We start from the raw sequence: 6,706 nt of genomic DNA on the forward strand, positions 1-6,706 counted from the left end.
TACAGTACCTACCTACCTACCTACCATAAAGCCTGTTTGCTCTGCTGTGGAGCCTTCCAGACAAGGTATGATGGCTGTGCATGGCATTGCATGGAACACTGAGCTGTTACATCTAGCCACAAAAAGTCCTCAGCAGGCAGACAGCATAGGCTGGATGTTACAACCTTCTATCAACTTGAATTGCCATTTTTTTTCATGTGGGATCATTCCCTTTCCCATGAAATTCAGGTATCTGACTGTTCATCCAGCTGTGTTCATGCAGACTGCACACTGAAGCTGGAAAACTCTTTGCTGAATTTTTAGAGGGCTTCTTTCTGCCAAAAACATGTATTGCAGTTAGAAGTGAGAATCTCTCTGAAACAACAATCAATTTTAGACACACCTATCCGATTGTGTGCCTCCATATGGGCTGGTGGCTTTCCGGGGTATAATTTCCTTTTCCAGCAGGATTAACAATGGAATGATAAACTCACTAGTCCATTGCATGAGCCCGCTTATCTAGAAGTAATTCAAAAGTGTTCCAGCAACTGAGTAATACTGAAAAGTTAATCTTTTTTATGTTCTGCAAGTAGCATACCGCACCATGTCAAGCAAGCACTTGCTAAACAGACATGTACAAGCAGCCCCAAATATATGTTTATTACTCACTGTGCATGCTGAAATGTACAGTGGAACAATGGAAATGATCCATTTATTGTTGGTTCTCGTATTCTGTTGGCAGCAGCAATATATCCTGATGAATGTGACTTAAAGTGATGGTTAGAAAAACATTGCTCGTTTGTTAAACTGAGTCTAACACCTTACTGCTAGAATTTCTATGGCATTTCCTTCTCCCCATAAGAGAATTTCAGGTCGAAATTCTGTACTTTATTACTCCCCAAACATAAATTTGATAGCCATTGCTCATTATGCCATTTCCCTTGACATTGCTTCTTAGCAAAGACCAAGTAAGTAGAATTGTGCAAACCGCATTTCAAGAATTTAAAGTGAATGAATTCAGGCCGAAAGTGCAACACAGAAATTACTGAAGCACCACTCTGCTATCAGTGCTGCAGATCATAAACCTTCACTTTTGCTATTGTGCATAAAGAAAGCCTGCTATCCAAAGATGCACATAACCGTAGACTCACCTTCACCTATATCATTCCATGACACCAATGAAAAAGATTTCTGTCTTTGACCACAGTTACTTCTCATCTGAAAAAGCACACGAAGAAGTTCTAAAATAAAAATCATTAGAATATATTTAGAGAGAGATAGTAATAAAATGCAGACTTTGAAATAATTGCTCAAATATTAAGTACTTTGTTTTACATCTTCCTTTACTGAGTTACTGAAATAAATCTGACCTCGTTTGCCTTACAGCGGTATTTGTAGGTACTATTTACCCATCAAGACTAATATCTATAATGAAAAGCAGCAGTCATACTATAACTAGTACAGACCAGCTTCATTTTTTTACCTTAGAATTAGTGCTTAATTTGACAATATGAGCTTGATTTTTTTTCCCAGTAGAGTTTTTTTCTTATAATTTGGTCTGTTCATTTTTTTTTGTTGTTGTTGCTGTTGTTTAGACAAGTACAGCTTCAGTGTTTTATGCAATTATTTTACTATATTTCAGAGTATAACATTTCCATGTCAGCTCTTGGACTAAAACTTGTGTATACTAAGAGAAATTATGCTAAAATAGGTACCTAATGATCAGATGATCAATGCCATGATACATTATTGCACCATAGGCTTAAACTCTCACAGTTTCTGTGTTTGGAATTTTGATAATAACAATTAAGTGTCCTGTCTTACCCAGTAGATTTTAGTTACAGAGACTACTGTTTCAATCTAATACAACTGGAAATGTTTCCTATTATTGTCAGAATTTAATTCTCTTGCCTTTTTCTATAGACGTTAGTCAGGCATGTCCTTAAATTTTTTTGCTTCATTGTCTATTAAATAATACCAGTCATGACTTACATTACCAGATGAAAACCCACTGTCTTCTTCTCTTTGCCATAGAATTCTCGAAATAGCATAACTTTGGTATTGGAATTGCATAATTTCAATCAGTTTGATAATGACTGATATGAAATTCCAATCCAAATAGGTTTAATAGTTTTAAAAATCCCACTATAAATCTTTAAATGAAATTCAGATAAGGACACACAGATTGCCAGAATCACTAGAAGCTGAAATCCAGGCCTTACACATTTTACTAATGGTACATTAAAAAGAATGTATAAGAGCTAGTTCCACTATATATATACAAAAAAAATATTTTCTTAGTATCACCAAAATAATTATTGTAAATGCAATATATTTCTTTAGAAATATTGCAATACAGAATATTTTACCTAAATGCAAGTTAGTCTGAAAGCCAATAGTCAAAAAGACAAAGTTGTTACCTATGTATATACAAGTACATAAATAAATCAGAATATATCTTGTGCTACTTACCATACAGAGATTCTGATAAGAATGACTGATATCTTGCTTGATGTTCAGATGATTAATAGTAAGCATGATTAATAAAACAGAATAGAGTAGAGCAGATGTGCAGTCAACAAAAAACACTGTTTGTTGGTAATTTGCCATTTGGGCTGCATTTATCAGATACTGTGCTTCACAAGAATATTAAAAGAGCCAATACTACTAGACTCTAGACTAGGAATTATGAAGTAGAAATAAAGACAGCAAGAAGCAGTGCATCTCCTAGCTCAAAACTCATGACCATATCTCTACCCCAACAAGCAAGGGATAGAAAGAATTGCCCAGAAAATAGCCAGCTATGCAAAGAAAATATTATCAATGTAATTGTGCATATAAACATGTGAAAACCATTGGGAAGATATATCCAATGGACATAAGATTTAATTCTAAATAAAATGCTTAAAGAAGTTGAACATTTTACTAGAAAGGTCCCCAGATGTTAAAACATGAGGGTATGATGTACACAAGATGCATGCAAGAAAGATATTGGCATAATTATTTTAAAAGAACATGGCCAAAATTGGGCTCTTATACATCGTGGTACTAGTAAAAGCCTAGCAAAAGTACTCCTGAATAAAGGAAAATGGAGGGTCTTTAAATATAGAGGCAGAGAGTTTTGTTTACTTGCTTTATTTATTTATGTATTTATTTGTTTATATAAGCAATAAACCATGTTTAGATAAAACAAAAGTTTATTTTCATTTCTAAGGAAGACCAAATTACCAACATTGCCATGCCCAAGAATAAAATAATTAGAAACATCCAAATTACAAACTGAATTAAAACTCACATATATATATATATATTTAAATATTTGATAAACTTGTACAGTAAGCAGAGTAAGGTCCTGAATCATCACACCAGAGAAGCAGAAAACTACCTAAGCAAAAACCTGTGCAGTATCAGGGGATATCAGAGACTTTGCTAAAGATGAGTCTTTCTAACAGCCACCGGGACTTTTAAAGTAGTGGGCATGTGCTGTTTGTCTCACACTACTTTAAAAGTCCCGGTGGCTGTTAGAAAGACTCATCTGCCAATTAAGAGAGGAAGTTTTCAATCATGATGAGATTTTTTTAAAATAAGATATTCAGAACGGCTACTCCTCAGCTAGACATGAAATAAAATATCTTTTTTTTTTTTTTTTTTTGGTTTAAAAATCCTTCTGGGATCTAAAAATAAATAAATAAGGAAGGAATATTTTTCTACCTTCAAATGAATATAGACATTGAGGAATGCATATGGACCAAAAGAAGCCAAGGCAAGCACAGTAGATGACATTGCTGACACTAAAAATATATCTCTTGGAAGAGGCAGAGGTTCTTGCTGGAAGAGAAGATTAACTACCTGTTAAATTCCCTGAGACAGCATTAGTAAAACACAAGCAGGTAAGAAAATATACACATCAATTTTTTCATTTTTAGATGAAGTATCTATTGTGAAAATATGTCAAAAACCTCACATTTCAACAAAATACAGGTGAAATACTACTTCATGTTATTCCCATGCAAAATAGCTTGATGGAAAACAGTAGCAAAATAATAAAATATCTCCTACAAACATGATGTACTCAGGACTTAATCCCTATTTAGGTATGTTAAATGACAGAACATCACTGGAGAATCATAGCTTGTCACTGCTGACCTCTTTTATTTCTTCAGAAGAACTGTAAAGTCTGCATTAGAAATTAACATCAGAGTAGTTAGGGACTTACTGGTGTATAAAGACAAAGAAGGCAATACAATATAGTCAGAACATGGAGTTTTGGGAATTAATTAATTCTATGAAAAACAGTGCTGTGTCAATCTCTGATGGGAAATAGCTGTCACACACAGCAGAGATCAGTATCAGCCAGACACAGAAGTGCACCTACAACAGCAAAGTGGTATCTCCACATGGCTGGACATAGATGGGCACCTACAACAGCTAAGTGACATCTGCACATGCCAGCAGGAAGGAAATTAAGCTGTTGAGATGTTTGTTCAATAAATTGTCATAGAAGCAATGATTACATCAGGTTGTATTGCAATGTCCCAGGGACATAGCACAGCTAAAAGTAATGGATTAAACAGGGCTAAACAATGTGCTGAGACCTACAGAGCACTTCCTAAATAGCTATTCATTCTTAGTCACTGGCTGTAAATTTGAAATTCATTATGTTGATGATTATTAGCTGTTTGTTATATTTGGCTAAGAGGAGAAGGGATGAAGAACTGCAGTTTTTAAGAGTATGCAGCCTGTGCCAGATTAATTGTTTATCATTAACAACAAAAAATGTTGATCAGCAAGACTGCTAATGAGCCAAGGGCATTTGAGTTTCCAAGATTTAGAGCAGCTTCTCACACTGAGACAACTGCTACATTGCAAAGACATGGCTTCCTCAAACTCTGTTTTTCTCCTCCTCCAGAAAAGTGTCCAGACAAACATCAACCTTACAGGGAAAAGACATGTTCTCTCTTCACCTCAATTTCCATTTTCAGAGTTTCCAAAACACAGGAGGGATGGGGGAGAAGGAAAAAAAAAAAAAATGGTGAAGGAAGTGGTTCCTCTCTGTTCTTAGCACACCACCAGTGCATCCCCACCCACAAAAAGTACATCTTGAACATTACCCCTTGGATGCAGCCAGAACATACACTACAGAAAACAAACAGGCTTCATGCAATATATGTTGTTTATGTTTTGATTCCTGACTGCAGTCAGAGTGCTCCAAGAACAGGCAGTTTATTGCTAACCCACCACTGCATTGTGGGTTTCTTGGCTCTGCTGTACTTAGCACAGTGTCACAAGGCTGAACTGGTGAGGTATCTGACTCGTTCTCATAACACTGCTCTCTCTATATCCATGTTCTTGGAGCTGGATTATTCTCTGCCTTCATATGCTTTCCCATCAGAGCCTTTCATCATACTGACAGAAACATACCTGTGTCAGAATCAATGGAGACAACTGATAGCAGGCATGGTAACAGGTTTGTCTGAATGCCATTTTCTACTTCCCTTCACAAGTTCTGCTATGAACAAAAGAACAAGAGCAGGATCTAGGACACCACAGCATCCAGGGTTTTCAGCATACAACACCTTTGCTTCATTAACACATTTTCTGTTATTGAAGAAAGAGAGAAAGAGAGAGAGAGAGAGAGGGAGAGAGAGAGAGAGAGAGAAAGAGAGAGAGAGAGAAAGAAAGAAAGAAAGAAAGAAAGAAAGAAAGAAAGAAAGAAAGAAAGAAAGAAAGAAAGAAAGAAAAAGAAGAAGAAAGAAAGAAAGAAAGAAAGAAAGAAAGAAAGAAAGAAAGAAAGAAAGAAAGAAAGAAAGAAAGAAAGAAGAAAAAGAAAAAGAAAGAAGGAAGGAAGGAAGGAAGGAAGGAAGGAAGGAAGGAAGGAAGGAAGGAAGGAAGGAAGGAAGGAAGGAAAGAAAGAAAGAAAGAAAGAAAGAAAGAAAGAAAGAAAGAAAGAAAGAAAGAAAGAAAGAAAGAAAGAAAGAAAGAAAGAAAGAAAGAAAAAGAAAAATTCTCATCTGTGAGCTTGCGCTCTCTCAGTAACATTCCATCCACTGGCATATACTTTATTTCTACATCCAGTGTTAAAAGATTAGCTCCAGTAAAGCCACATAACATCTGAAGGACTCTCATGAAGCCATGCTTACTGTCTTCACCCTGCTGTCTTGTCTTCTACATAGTATTCTGATCCACTGTTTTGATCTTAAATGATCTTAAAAACATATCAAATACTAAAAAAAATGGGAGAAGCTCATGACCAAAAAGTCTTGTTGGACTTTGAGAGCTTCCTTGTAGATGATTACTATGGGGTTGATGATGACCATGCTATTCTGCACTAGAGCTGTTCTTGATATGAACAAAGAAAAAGAAAAGCAAAGGGAATGCCTATTCACTCGAATGTTCTTCCCTTCACTATTTTATTACTTTGTCAAGTCTCATATATAGATGCATGGTAGTTCAAGATTCAGAACCTGTATTGTATCACCAGAGGAGTTCCCTGATGTCAAGAAAACTTTCTACAAGGCATCTGCAGCTATTTTGTCCATATGTCTTTTTCACATGGTTATGGTTATTTTTATAGGATTTACAAGTAATTCTGTTCCACAGATCTGTGTGGAAGAGAATGTCTGCATATATTCTGGCTTACAAAAGACAGTTTACCAATCCAGGATGCTAACTTGTATGAACATTGTGGGTTTTTCTCACAACTGAGTTGTTCAGATTATATATTCTG

General features: G+C 35.6%; 1 long non-coding RNA gene across 1 annotated transcript in view; it reads right to left on the reverse strand.

Moving 5' to 3' along the window:
• LOC308186145 overlaps positions 1 to 2,289 on the reverse strand; it is a 61,354-nt gene extending 59,065 nt beyond the window's left edge. Inside the window, exon 1 of the long non-coding RNA XR_013943926.1 lies at positions 1,131 to 2,289. This is a non-coding gene — a long non-coding RNA (uncharacterized lncRNA). The remainder of the gene's footprint in view (positions 1 to 1,130) is intronic.
• Positions 2,290 to 6,706: the final 4,417 nt, after the last annotated feature.

Source organism: Anser brachyrhynchus (genome assembly GCF_964034855.1).
Source record: "Anser brachyrhynchus genome assembly, chromosome: Z".
NCBI classification, from domain to species: domain Eukaryota; kingdom Metazoa; phylum Chordata; class Aves; order Anseriformes; family Anatidae; genus Anser; species Anser brachyrhynchus.